Here is a 15,441-nt window from a genome sequence, read left to right as displayed (position 1 = left end):
GCTTATTCTGTACAGGGTCGTGGGCAAGCTGGAGCCTGTCCCAGCTGACTATGGGTGAGAGGCGGGGTACACCCTGGACAAGTCACCAGGTTATCGCAGGGCTGACACACAGAGACAAACAACCATTCACACTCACAGCTATGGTCAATTTAGAGTCACCAATTAGCCTAACCTTTGGACTGCAGGGGAAACCAGAGCACCCAGAGGAAACCCATGCAGACACGGGGAGAACATGCAAACTCCACACAGAAAGGCCCCCGTCGGCCACTGGGCTCGAACCCAGAACCTTCTTGCTGTGAGGCAACAGTGCTAACCACTACACCACCCCCAAAGGACAAATATCATCATTAGCCTAGCTCACTTCCACCAAAATTACCAATCTAAGGACTCAAACTCTCATTCAATGGGTTCATCAAGATTTCTTTGGATATTTAGAGGGTTTTTGGGTTTTGTTTTGTTTTGTGCTTCCTACAGTGAAGCCTCTCTGTTAGGGTTCTACATGGAGCCTTTAAGGAATCCCTGAAGAACTATTTAGTGATTTCGATTTACACTTTACCTTTTCCTAAAAGTGTACTGTGGTGCTAGACTACATAAATATATATTATATTATAACTGTGGATAAAAATATATTTATCACAATTAGGTGTTGTCAGAACATTTGCAAGTAGTTCATTAAACTGATCGAAATCAGTCAACGGCATCATAGTCAACATGGGCAAGGATCAATAAATCCAAACAAACAGCCAGGCTACTAAAATAGGAATCAAGTAAACCAGGTGGAGAACTCAGGATCCCAGGCATTGTGAGAGGGCTAATGCTTGGATCGGAGCGGATTTGAGTCTGAGCTACAGCCGATGAAGCTCTGTGCCTGAAAATATTAGAATGCTGGGGGTGTATGGACATGACAGGAAAGGTAACTGGGAATAAATACTGCATAAAGTGATTGTGACATAAATTATGTAAAGAATTATTAAAACAGCTAATGCAACCATTAAATCATTTCGTAATATATAATAAATGAAGATGCCAGAAAAAGAAAATCTAAACGAGATGTACTCTGTGATGTTGATGTAATATATACATGAGAGGTAAATTTATAATGCCACTGAGTAAACAGAATTGTTCGCATTATTTGTGCTGTTATGGTTATCCTAGTGCTCTTACTTTTTTACATTCATATCAGCAATACGCTTGATTAATTACAGAGGAAAATAATAGCTGGAGTGATGGAATAGCTAAGAGGAAACAGCAAACTGCCTCCACATATGCACAGACCCCTGACTGAGTGATAGTCTTAATTAAAAAGCTCTTGCTGGGGTGTTTTTCATGCATGTCATTTCTGACATCTCTACCAGCAGCTCACACCCAAAACACTAACGCTGTATCCTTATTACACACTCACACGCATGCCACAAAAAACATCTGTTTCTAGCAGCTCTGAGAGAGAGAGAGAGAGAGAGAGAGAGAGAGTGCTAAATACTTGCTAATCAGGTGAAAAGGAGATATAAAAGAGATTTTCTCCCAAACCTCAAATCTCTTAGTTATCGGAAAAAAAAAGATATTTCAGAGCAATTCAGATGCACTTTCTATTGTTAAAGCTTTGGTATTTTGCCAGATATTTATTGTTTGTGTTGTAATTTCATGGAAATTATTTTTCTATCTGGTAAATCTGTCACATATTGAGGTTTTTCACCCACGTGACCAAGTCATGTGATGCATCGTTAGGCTGCCATTTTGGATGTCACAGCTCGAATCAGTTTGAATGCGAGGAAGGCGACAAATGAAAAACATAAAAGAAAAAGGAGCGAGATGCAGAAAACACCTTCACTATCCAGCGACATAGGGCATTTACAGGGCGAGCAGAGGGAGAGGTATTTGCAAAAATTGAGGTTAGCAGGCTTAGAGAACGACGTTTACCTGCTTCCACCAGGATTGTTCACTGACGTACGGAAGTACACGAAGCCCTCGTCTTTACCTGACTTCGGCCCACATGATCTGTATATCTATGTTGTTAAAAACCCATCGCCATACACAGGTATTGATCTGAAAGCGTATAAGAGTTTGGATGCCTACAAATATTTTGTGTCAGGCTGGGTAACATGCCTACATCAGCGGGTCGTCCCTGGAGCCGGTGAACGCCATCTTATTACAGCTAAGGTTTGTTCACATTTTCATTTACTTTCGGTCCTCAGGATAAACAAAATGTTATTAAATGTCATTGAAATAACTTCTTAGTCTGTTGAGACATGGCCCGTTATAAATTTGCTGTGACCAGGAACTGTATTATTAGGGTCGGTGTCTGTGTTGTAGCAGTGTACTAGCAGCTAGCTGTTAGCACTAGCTAATGTCAACAACAGTAGCTAGTATGTTACTGTAGCAATGTTTATGTTCAGTCATTTGGATGACTGTTAAAACCTTTCAGTCTCAAGTTTTTCCTTTACTGTATTTACTAGTTTACTGTAATTATGATCCGGCAGCTATTTACACTGGATCCAGTGTAAATAGCTGCCGGAGCTGACGTCCGAGCTTGCCGGAGCTAGCGCGCTTGGGCAGGCTGGGAGCTAGCGCTCTCGGGCAGGCTGGGACGTCAGCTCCGGCAGCTATTTACACTGGATCCGGTGTAAATAGCTGCCGGATCATAATTACAGTAAACTAGTAAATACAGTAAAGGAAAAACTTGAGACTGAAAGGTTTTAACAGTCATCCAAATGACTGAACGTAAACATTGCTACAGTAACATACTAGCTACTGTTGTTGACATTAGCTAGCTTGACCTTCAAAATGGCGGACACCGGGGCGTCACGTGACCCTGTGACGTCAGGTGAAAAACCTCAATTATACATATGTATTTTTTTTAAATGTCTGAATTTTCCACAAAAAGCATTTTCAAAATAGCATTTTCTTTACTCAGTTATAATTTTACACTACGTTCAGACTGCAACCTGAAATGACCCATATCCGATTTGTTGTGAAATCCGATTTTTTTTGTTAGGCCGTTCACATTACCAATAATATGAGACTTGTATGCGATCTCCAGTATGAACGGAAAACGACCCAAAAGTGTCCCACATGCGCAAATTGACACGTAATAAGCACATCTACGTAATATGTAAGGTCGTAATGTGGACATGTCACACGACCCCGGCCGCTTCTTTTGTTGGCATCCTTAGCTTCTTTATATTTAGCACGAAGACTCTTCACCTTCCGCTGGCACTGAAGCCAGGACCTCGTGTACCCGCGCTCGGCCAGTGCTTTCGCTATTGTTTCAAAAACAGCGCGATTTCGGTATGACCCCTCCAATTTCGCCTGCATAGCTTTATCCCCCCAAATGTTAAGTAATTCAAGCACCTCACAGTCCCTCCATTGGGTGCCCTCGGAGGTTTCTGCAGCATCTCCATGGCCGCCTGCCGAGTTGTCGTCCGCCATTGTTGTTGTTTTCCACCAAAGAGGCAGGATTAGCCAACACAGAATAGTGACGTTTGTCTCTTGTTGATGACGTGTAGGTCACATGAATGCGACCTGTCCGGTCAGACTGCAGTCGCATGTGAAAATAACGGATATGCATCGGAATTAGGACCACATATCCAAGCGGCCTGGGTCGCATGTGAAAAAAATCGGATCTGTGTCGTTCAGATTGTCAATAACAAATCGGATACAGGTCGCATATGGGCAAAAAAATCGGATATGGGTCGTTTCAGGGTGCAGTCTGAACGTAGCCTTAGTTGTCTGTCATTCCACCACCACCACCTTTCTTTTCTTGATGTTTCATTATTGTAATTATACATGTAAATATATAGCATGTGTCAAAAAAAAAGTTAATGCAAGAACTGATGCAAGAAATGCAAGAAACTGTATGATGCATGCTTCTGTGGTTATGATTTAGTATGCATGTTGTTTCACAACACTTTATTAAAGAAAATGTGTCAAAGAAACCTGTTTTTTTTCAATATATCAGTCAAATTAATTTGTATTTTAACTCACTGTTTAGAAGGGTGATGAAAGGCCTGACAGTTTTTACTAAAGAATCAAAAGAGACAGAAGGAAGCGTTGAGACACACTGAGAAAACACTCAGACGATCATGAAAAGTCACTCACTATTTCTGTCTATTTTTACTGGATAATATTGCCTTCATGGTTGTCTGTATGCAACAATTCCATTTTACTTGTCAGTGGAGTTCATTGCTATGATTAAAAAAAAGGATAGATAGTAGGTATGTAAGATATCTCGCCAGTAAGCCCCAACTTTCAAAACAGGAAGGTAAATGCTATAATGCAAAACGATGCAAATGCACAGGTCACTTTCATAGAGTTTCGTACCTGCGGCTGCAGAAACTCTGATCTAACTTTAGCATTAGATATGAAACTCTGCCTACACTGAGGTGAGGTGACTGCTTTCTCTCTCTCTCTCTCTCTCTCTCTAACATGCTTACCAAACCAGCTTTCTGTTGAGTCTACAGCAGTGTGGGCTTCCCCATGTCTACTTTACTGCTGTTTTTGTTTCAGCCCTGAAAAAACAGTGTACAAAACAGAAACGCATCCCAGAAATACAAGTGAACCACTCCACCATGCCAAAACCAAAAAAGTGAAAGCGTTAAATCATGCTCCACTCAGCTCTCATCTCATTATCTGTAGCCGCTTTATCCTTCTACAGGGTCGCAGGCAAGCTGGAGCCTATCCCAGCTGACTACGGGCGAAAGGCGGGGTACACCCTGGACAAGTCGCCAGGTCATCACAGGGCTGACACATAGACACAGACAACCATTCACACTCACATTCACACCTACGCTCAATTTAGAGTCACCAGTTAACCTAACCTGCATGTCTTTGGACTGTGGGGGAAACCGGAGCACCCGGAGGAAACCCACGCGGACACGGGGAGAACATGCAAACTCCACACAGAAAGGCCCTCGCCGGCCACGGGGCTCGAACCCAGGACCTTCTTGCTGTGAGGCGACAGCGCTAACCACTACACCACCGTGCCGCCCTCCACTCAGCTCTGTTTTACCAAAACATTGCTATGTGACAAATCTTCCCCTGCAAATATCTCTGATTTACTTTATATTTCATTTTATAATGACTTCCAGATGACAATGCTTTAAGAACAAAAGACCAAAATATTGCTCAGTACAACATAAAGCATTTGTTGATTACAGGTAATATCTTTCTCTTCTTTTTTTTTGTCAGATTCAGACACTTCAGTCCATTTGGAAATGATGAATGCTCTGCGAAAGGTTAATGCAGAGCATCCACAGCAAGAACCCTTGGGTATGTTTACTACAGGTATTTAACTGAAAAAAGTGCTGCAAATTAACAATGAACAAATCCAACTGTTATGATTAGGTCGTTTGTGGACACGATAGACTTAGCTCTATCACAGCACTGTCAAATTCTAATGCAGTCAAATACGTTATCATTTCTATAAAAACAACTTAAACAGGGACTCATGGGAGGAGACATTTATGTAGCATTTTTGGAAAGAGTTTATAGCATCGGCGCTTTGTAATAGTCAGAGATTTTTAAAAAAATTTCCTTCAGGACAGAAGAGTTTGAACATTGCAGTTTCTCTGTAAGTGATTACAAGATCTAACTCACTTGGTGGATGTTCTACAACATTAAACATAACTATAAGTGGAAAAAAAAATTATTACTTGCATATGGGTTGTTTTACAATCAGGGTACAAAGTTTGTGTCACAGAGGTCCAAAATTCAAATTGATTCAAACTGGTTCTTGTACCAGTTTTTAAGTGAAGGACAAGTTAAAGAACAGATTTCAGGTAATTTTTTGACATATGTGTATGGTAGTTTTGTGTAATCTGCTATAAGATAAAGAAGATTAAGTGTAGCTTTAAGCAGGGCTGGGAGAAACAAATGAAGTGATTCTCGGAGAGGACATTTTTTTTGACAATTCAGAATCCACTACTTCCATAGCGCTTTTAAATATAAGGCTGTAAGCTTTGTCTCTAATATTTATGTCCCAATATCTTGACCACATTTTAGGATGAAAATAATCATTTTAGATATCTCATCTCATCTCATTATCTCTAGCCGCTTTATCCTGTTCTACAGGGTCGCAGGCAAGCTGGAGCCTATCCCAGCTGACTACGGGTGAAAGGCGGGGTACACCCTGGACAAGTCGCCAGGTCATCACAGGGCTGACACATAGACACAGACAACCATTCACACTCACATTCACACCTACGGTCAATTTAGAGTCACCAGTTAACCTAACCTGCATGTCTTTGGACTGTGGGGGAAACCGGAGCACCCGGAGGAAACCCATGCGGACACGGGGAGAACATGCAAACTCCACACAGAAAGGCCCTCGCCGGCCACGGGGCTCGAACCCGGACCTTCTTGCTGTGAGGCGACAGCGCTAACCACTACACCACCGTGCCGCCCCATTTTAGATATGTTATTTTATATTGAAAAATTAGCTGTCTCGGAGAGGACATTTTTTTGACACAATTCCATACTAATTTGATCAAAATAGTCTGAAAACTTACTGGCATTCAACATTAAAACTTAACTATGTTTCCAATGATATGGAACCAAATATGTGCTTTATGGTATAAAGAATGATGTAAGTGCATCCTTTTTGGAGCTACCTGTGGTCAAAAAAGCACTTTTTCTAAATGACACGAGTAATTTTGCTAAATATGACATATATTGCCATACATTCACCAAAAATAACGTTATCACCAAATATTTTTTGCATGGTAAATAGAGCTATCACAGGGCTACAATAAACACCCAAGTTTATTTAGTCAAGCCTTTTGATATCGAAGATAATAAGTGTTAAATGTGATTTTTAGCTTGCGTACCCTGATTGTAAAACAACCCATATAGCACCACTCTGTCACTGAGTATTTTCCTGGATCAACATGACCCGTTATGTTTTATTACTTATCTAGCTAACTAGTATTGTTAAAGCTGTGGAAGAACCATGACTTGTGCCGCTTTTCCACTACAAACGTGGCTGAGTCGGGCTGAGCCGTGCCGTGCTGAGTCGAGCTGAGCGGGGCTGTTGGAGTTGCATTTCGACTACCATCGCGCTGAACCGTGCTGGCTGGAAGTGGGTGGACACATTGGGTGGAGTTAGCGAAAGTGGGTGGACGTCACGTGATGTCGTTAAGCAGTGCAAACAGTGACATCAGTGAGCTTTTAAGCGGTAGTCTCACGACCCGGATAGTAAACAATAAACATGGAGGACATGGTGTCGTTAGTGTTGCTGGTCTTGGTGCTGTGGCTTGTTGTCACCGACAACGCCAACAGATACTGGCAAGAGCGTATAGATGAGGCGAGGTGCATAAGGCTTCAGAAATTCTCGTAATTCGTAATTCTTCTCCTTCCGGGTTTGCGGTGTTTACAGATCCCAGCGTGCTCGCGGGGCGTGTGTGGGCATGTGAGGACACTCCTCCTCACCAATCAGTGCACAGGGGAGTGTCTGCTCACACCCCCAGCCTCACTCAGCTCGGTTTGGCTCGCTTCAGCCCCACTCCAAAACCGTGCAAGTTTTGGGTGCTAAGCAGGGCTGAAGCGAGCTGAGTCGTGCTGCTCTGAGGTAGTCGAAACGCGAGCCGTGTCGGGCTGAAGTGAGCTGAAAAAGGGTAGTGGAAAAGGGCCATTAGTCTTCCTTATGTCATCTTAGGAGTTTTCCCTTGCCACTGTCACCTCTGGCTTGCTAATTAGCGATCTAAATCTACATCAGGAAACAGCTGCTTTGTGATCATATCCATCACCAAAAGTGCTATATATACTGTACATAAATCTCATCAGAGTGATTAATTAGCTAAAAGTTTGACAAAATTGTCACAAACAGTGGAAATTAAGTTCAACAGGTTTTAAATGGGGCGGCACGGTGGTGTAGTGGTTAGCGCTGTCGCCTCACAGCAAGAAGGTCCTGGGTTCGAGCCCCGGGGCCGGCGAGGGCCTTTCTGTGTGGAGTTTGCATGTTCTCCCCGTGTCCGCGTGGGTTTCCTCCGGGTGCTCCGGTTTCCCCCACAGTCCAAAGACATGCAGGTTAGGTTAACTGGTGACTCTAAATTGAGCGTAGGTGTGAGTGTGAATGGTTGTCTGTGTCTATGTGTCAGCCCTGTGATGACCTGGCGACTTGTCCAGGGTGTACCCCGCCTTTCGCCCGTAGTCAGCTGGGATAGGCTCCAGCTTGCCTGCGACCCTGTAGAACAGGATAAAGCGGCTAGAGATAATGAGATGAGATGAGGTTTTAAAAGGATGTAGGCTTACAGGATGCAGTAAACTTATGATTTGTACTTGATCTTCAGCTATATTTATATATGTTTATAAATAGTACTGAAATTTGCTGCCACCACCGTGTTTTCATTCAGAGCAGAACGAGCACAGCAGAATGTCCATCCGTTGGCGCCTGTAAAATGAGTATCTAGAAAGTCCCGTTGCAGTAAATGTCTCTCAACACCTTAGTTTAGAAATAAATGGCAGTCATGATTATTTCCCCTTTAAAATCCCCTGCGTAGGCTTTGGTTTCTTTGTCTAGACTGTTCCACACTCTACAGGTCTACTCACCACCTGCTGCAGTTGATTACAGGTCAAAGGTCAACTTGCCTGTGTGTGTTTAGTGAATCAATGATTGACCATTGAATCCTGCTACTGTTTCACAATAATGTGCACACACTCCGCATAATGATGAGGGAGGTAAGAGAGAAGCTAGTAGCCACTTCAAAAGAATCGAAAAGGGCAGAATGAACAACAGTCACGTAGAGAACTATAAGCAATGAACTGCACCACGATCATCTCTGTTCCTACACGTCATACAAAACTCTTCTGCTGAAATAGAAGCAATGAGACGCGTGTCTAAAAGCATTCAGACAAATCAGAGCTCTTTTGGAACAGTCAGACACAACAAAAATAGAACACTTTAGCAATAATTCAGCTTAAATTATGTAGGGAGAAAGAAGGGCTGCATGTATGAGGTGAAGAACACCATACACAAATACTGCTGGGGCATTACACATCATTGAAGTCAGCGTGATTCATCTCATTGGCCAGGAAGGACACTAAATCTAGGGAGAAAGTTGACATTTAAATAAGATGTCTCTTGGCAACCTGTCTCATGGACATTCCACAACTTTGAATTGAACAGTCAGGAAGCAAGAAGTGCTCTTTATTAAAACTTTTTAAAAAAAAATTGCACTTGTTGCCAAGTCACTGTGCTATATTACAAAAAAATAAAATTAAATAATTCAGGATGTGCTGTTATAGAGGCACAATCCACTTCAGGGTATTAGCATCGCTCCGTGTTATTTTCTGATTATTTTCCTACTCTATAACAGCGCACCTAGTCGTGTTTTTTCCTTACTTAGATAGCTAGCTAATGTTAATGCTATTAGCCTGTAACACATAAATGCCGCTTTTCCACTACAAACGCGGCTGAGCCGTGCCGTGCCGAGTCGAGCTGAGTCGAGCTGAGCGGGGCTGTTGGAGTTGCATTTCGACTACAACCGCGCTGAACCGTGCTGGCTGGAAGTGGGTGGACACATTGGGTGGAGTTAGCGAAAGTGGGTGGACGTCACGTGATGTCGTTAAGCAGCGCAAACAGTGACATCAGTGACAGTGGCGGAACAAGTCAGAGCCGGGCCGGGGGCGGGGCAAATTACCGGGCCCTTTATTAAAGCTTATCATAACATCGTTTTAGGCTACAAAATGTCCGCAACTGCGGTGTTTACCAATTTCAACACTACCGGGTGCAACTATGTTATTTAGTACATCAAGTCCTTCAAACGAACATGTAATTCAGAAACAAAAAACATTAGGATACTGTACATGGCTCATAATAAAACATCAATAGCCTATACTGCGCACATTATTTGAAGGGCATACGAATGAGCGCTCAGAGGTTGCAACGCTGACAGGAAGAGTCAGAAATAAAAGGAGGGCGGTGCAAACCTCACTGAATGCACTGTGTTTACCAATTTCAACACTACGGGGTGCAACTATGTTATTTTGTACATTAAGTCCTTCAAACGAACATGTAACTCAGAAACAAAAAAACATTCGGCGACATACTGTACATGGCTCATAATAAAACATCAATAGCCTACTGCGCGCATTATTTGAAGGGCATACGACGAGCCTTGCGCTCCGCGAACTCGTCCACGATGCTCTGTATGTCACTGATTCAGTGATCTTTTAAGCGGTAGTCTCACGACCCGAATAGTAAACAATAAACATGGAGGACATGGAGTCGTTAGTGTTGCTGGTCTCGGTGCTGTGGCTTGTTGTCACCGACAACGCCAACAGATACTGGCAAGAGCGTATAGATGAGGCGAGGCGCATAAGGCTTCAGAAATTCTCGTAATTCATAATTATTCTTCTTCCGGGTTTGCGGTGTTTACAGATCCCAGCGCGCTCGCGGGGCGTGTGTGGGTATGTGAGGACACTCCTCCTCACCAATCAGTGCACAGGGGAGTGTCTGCTCACGCCCCCAACCTCAGTCAGCACGGTTTGGCTCGCTTCAGCCCTACCCCAAAACGGTGCGAGTTTTAGGGGCTAAGCGGGGCTGAAGCGAGCTGAGTCGTGCTGGTTTTTGGTAGTCGAAACGCGAGCCGTGTCGGGCTGAAGTGAGCTGAAGCGAGCTGAAGTGAGCTGAAAAAGGGTAGTGGAAAAGGGCCATTAGTGCTGGGCGGCACGGTGGTGTAGTGGTTAGCGCTGTCGCCTCACAGCATGAAGGTCCGGGTTCGAGCCCTGTGGCCAGCGAGGGCCTTTCTGCGCGGAGTTTGCATGTTCTCCCCGTGTCCGCGTGGGTTTCCTCCGGGTGCTCCGGTTTCCCCCACAGTCCAAAGACATGCAGGTTAGGTTAACTGGTGACTCTAAATTGACCGTAGGTGTGAATGTGAGTGTGAATGGTTGTCTGTGTCTATGTGTCAGCCCTGTGATGACCTGGCGACTTGTCCAGGGTGTACCCCGCCTTTCGCCCGTAGTCAGCTGGGATAGGCTCCAGCTTGCCTGCGACCCTGTAGAACAGGATAAAGCGGCTAGAGATAATGAGATGAGACATTTAGTGCTACAGTTTATGTTAATGTAACACAATGTGATTGAAACCTATTTTGGAACGTAGGTCTGAGAGTTTATGTGTTGAGAAACAACTTTCATTGACCTGTAATTAAATGGACGTCTAGACTCCCTCTGCCCAATAGCACCATGCATTATCACTGTAACTCTGTCCCTTGAAGTATTTGTGTCCCGGTATTGATGCACTCTGAGACATTTGATTGTTTATATTGCCCTAATTGTAATGTTTCATGTTGTCTTGGTTTCATGTTCTAATGTATTTTATACTGTGATGTCTATTCAATGATTTTCAATAAGTAGTGGGATTTTTTTCTTAGGAGGACAATTTTAAAAAAAAAATCAGCTGACCCAATCATTTGACTTAATTGACCAATCAGAATCAGCTGAGTAATACAATAATTAAATAATATTGGCTGGCTTTAATTGGTATATCAGATATATTCCATTCAGCTAGCATGATATTGAATGAGTGGAAGATGAATTTAATATCATGCTAGCTGAATGGGATATATCTGATATACCACGAAAAAAAACCCAGCCAATATTATTATTATTATTATTATTATTATTATTATTATTATTTGATGGAACAATTATAGATTTTACAAAAAATTAAGAACAGGGGGGGTTACTTACCAATATTGAATCCTGATTCTGATCAAATGTAATTCAGTGTTCTGTCAATCCAATGTACATGTACAAAGTCAAATACATGGAGGATGAGTGATATGATAACAATATTGCATGCCATCAATAAACCCACTAGAAGGGAACAGAATACAGCGCCTTGCAAAAGTATTCATTCCCCTTGGTGTTTGTCCTGTTTTGTCGCATTACAAGCTGGTATTAAAATGGATTTTTGGAGGGTTAGCACCATTTGATTTACACAACATGCCTACCACTTTAAAGGTGCACATTGTTGTTTTACTGTGACACAAACAATAATTAAGATGAAAAAACAGAAATCTGGAGTGTGCATAGGTATTCACCCCCTTTCATACGAAACCCCTAAATAAGAGCTGCTCCAACCAATTCACTTCATAAGTCACATAATTATTTGATTAAGATCCACCTGTGTGCAATCGAAGTGTCACATGATCTGTCACATGATGTCTGTATAAATCAACCTGTTCTGGAAGGACCCTGGCTCTGCAACACTACCAAGCAAGCAACATGAAACCAAGGAGCACTCCAAACAGGTCAGAGACAAAGTTGTGGAGAAGTATAGATCAGGGTTGGGTCATAAAAAATATCCCAAACTTTGAATATCCCAGGAAGCACCATTAAATCCATTATAGCAAAATGGAAAGAATATGGCACCACTACAAACCTGACAAGAGAAGGCCGCCCACCAAAACTCACAGACCGGGCAAGGAGGGCATTAATCAGAGAAGCAACAAAAACGCCAAAGAGAACACTGAAGGAGCTGCAAAGATCCACAGTGGAGATGGGAGTATCTGTCCATAGGACCACTTTAAGCCTTACACTCCAGAGAGCAGGGCTTTATGGAAGAGTGGCCAGAAAAAAAGTCATTGCTTAAGAAAACACATTTGGAGTTTGCCCAACAGTATGTGGCAGACTCCCCAAACACATGGAAGAAGATTCTCTGGTCAAATGAGACAAAAATTGATCTTTTTGGCCACCATGGGAAATGCCACGTGTGGTGCAAACCCAACACCCTGAGAACACCATCTCTACAGTGAAGCATGGTGGTGGCAGCATCATGCTGTGGGGATGTTTTTCATCTGCAGGGACAGGAAAGCTGGCCAGGACTGAAGGAAAGATGGATGGCACTAAATACAGGGCAATTCTGGAGGAAAACCTGTTTGAGTCAGCCAGAGGTTTGAGACTGGGACGAAGGTTAACGTCCCAGTAGGACAATGACCCTAAACATACTGCTAAAGCTACACTGGAGTGGTTTAAAGGGAAACATTTAAATGTCTTGGAATGGCCTAATCAAAGCCCAGCCCTCAATCCAATTGAGAATCTGTGGCATAACTTGAAGATTGTTGTACACCAACACAACCCACCTAACTTGAAGGAGTTGGAGCAGTTTTGCCTTGAGGAATGGGCAAAAATCCCAGTGGCTAGATGTGCTAAGCTAATATAGACATACCCCAAGAGACTTGCAGCTGTAAATGTAGCAAAAGGTGGCTCTACAAAAGTATTGACTTTGGGGGGGGGAATACCTATGCACACTCCAGATTTCTGTTTTTTCATCTTAATTATTGTTTGTGTCACAATAAAAAAAAAATGTGCACCTTTAAAGCTGTAGGCATGTTGTGTAAATCAAATGGTGCTAACCCCCCAAAAATTCCTTTTAATTCCAGCTTGTAATGCAACAAAACAGGACAAACACCAAGGGGGATGGATACTTTTGCAAGGCAATGTACATATTTTTATTCCATGGAAAAAGTGGCCTGTATGTACAATAATAAATAATATACAGTATGTAGTAGGATAAGATTATATAATTAAATAATATTGGCTAGCTTTTTTTTGTGGTATATCAGATATATTCCATTCAGCTTGCATGATATTGAAAGTTCAATATCATGCGAGCTGAATGGAATATATATCTGATATGCCATGAAAACAAAGCCAGCCAATATTATTATTATTATTATTATTATTATTATTATTATTATTATAATACATACACACTCTCTTTACCAGTTTTTCTATGTCCGTTGGTATGTTTTTCTCTTGTAAGCAGAGGGGAACCGTCAGGGCCTTCTAGGCCTTCAGAGAAGGCCCAAACATATCAGCATTCTTGAAGGCCAATGCTAGCTTAACCGCAAGTTGGCGCCATCAGCACAGCAGTGAAGTCACCTTCCAGCCGGTGTAGCATTCATCAGTAGTGTTAGCAAATGCTCATAAAGCAGTCAAGCCAGTGCTATCGAGGGCAAGTAGCACAGGCTAACAACAAGAAACTAAGATTTCTGTCTCCAGACACTTCTTCCACACACACTCGCCACAGTATTTTTCACTCAGATTTAAGTATTCATTTCTCTATGTAATTTACTTATTGACTTTTAAAATCAACATTGACAACTACACACAACGAGTGACCCTGCAGCCTGCCACTAATCCCTTGCAAAATCCTTTGCCCTGTTGCTTTTTTGGTGTCTGACTAAGTTTTGGAGCTGAAGTCCCAGCTCTAATCGTAATGGTTCGCCACTGCTTGCAAATATGGGTGAAGAATATCTCATGAAGTTTTGGTAGCCTTTTGGGTGTTCAACACATCTCTCTTTCCTGATGAACAAAGAAATGCTTCTGTGCATGTGCAGCAGAAAACTCTCATTGAATATTTGCATCACCTTCAACATGTGACATCATGTTGTCTTGACAGCCATGCAATATCATAAACCATATTCAATGCTCATTCTCCATTGGGTAGAGTGACGTAATACACGTAGGATAAGCAATATGTTAACAATATTACATACTATCAAACTAAATGAATGAAACCTGCTAGAAGGGAATAGAACACATGTTTTTATTCCACCGAAAAAGGGTCCTGTATGTATAATAATCACCAATATTCACTGAGCCTGAGGCAGATAATTGTTTAGTATAAGTACACAAATGATTATTTTTTTAAAAATCGTATTAAAAATTAATTTATTTCAAGCTTCAAAAGTGGCATGCAAATGTAATAAAGGCGCAGCGCAGACTTGTCACTTATCTATGATGAGTCACATAAAATACTTTGTTTTGAAATAGATAAAATAAATCACAATTCCACCTTACCTTTGAATAGTTTTAGCCCAAACTTCGTAGCATCTTTAGTGCTTTTAGGAACAGCATTTTCTTTCATAATGTGTAAGTCTTCCTCATTTACGGTGACAAAGCAATTGGCTGCCATTTTGCCGAGTCGCTCGAGGTGATTATCAAGAAATAGTCCAAATTTCTCAACCAATCAAGGTGCACGATTTCCTATAATCACCTGTGTATTTATACTAAATTGTAATAATAATAATAATAATAATAATAATAGCCTTAACTTTTCCAGGGGTATTTCAGTTGTTGGGTGTAATGATTTTATATAATATTTTAGGAACTACAGTGCTCAGCATAAATGAGTACACCCCCTTTGAAAAGTAACATTTTAAACAATATCTCAATGAACACAAACAATTTCCAAAATGTTGACAAGACAAAGTTTAATATAACATCTGTTTAACTTATAACGTGAAAGTAAGCTTAGTAATATAACTTAGATTACAGATTTTTTCAGTTTTACTCAAATTAGGGTCATGCAAAAATGAGTACACCCCACAACAAAAACTACTACATCTAGTACTTTGTATAGCCTCCATGACTTTTAATGACAGCACCAAGTCTTCTAGGCATGGAATGAAGAAGTTGGCGACATTTTGCAACATCAATCTT

The sequence above is a fragment of the Neoarius graeffei genome, chromosome 2 (genome assembly GCF_027579695.1).
Source record: "Neoarius graeffei isolate fNeoGra1 chromosome 2, fNeoGra1.pri, whole genome shotgun sequence".
Taxonomy (NCBI): domain Eukaryota; kingdom Metazoa; phylum Chordata; class Actinopteri; order Siluriformes; family Ariidae; genus Neoarius; species Neoarius graeffei.
Note: the sequence above shows the minus strand (reverse complement) of the source record.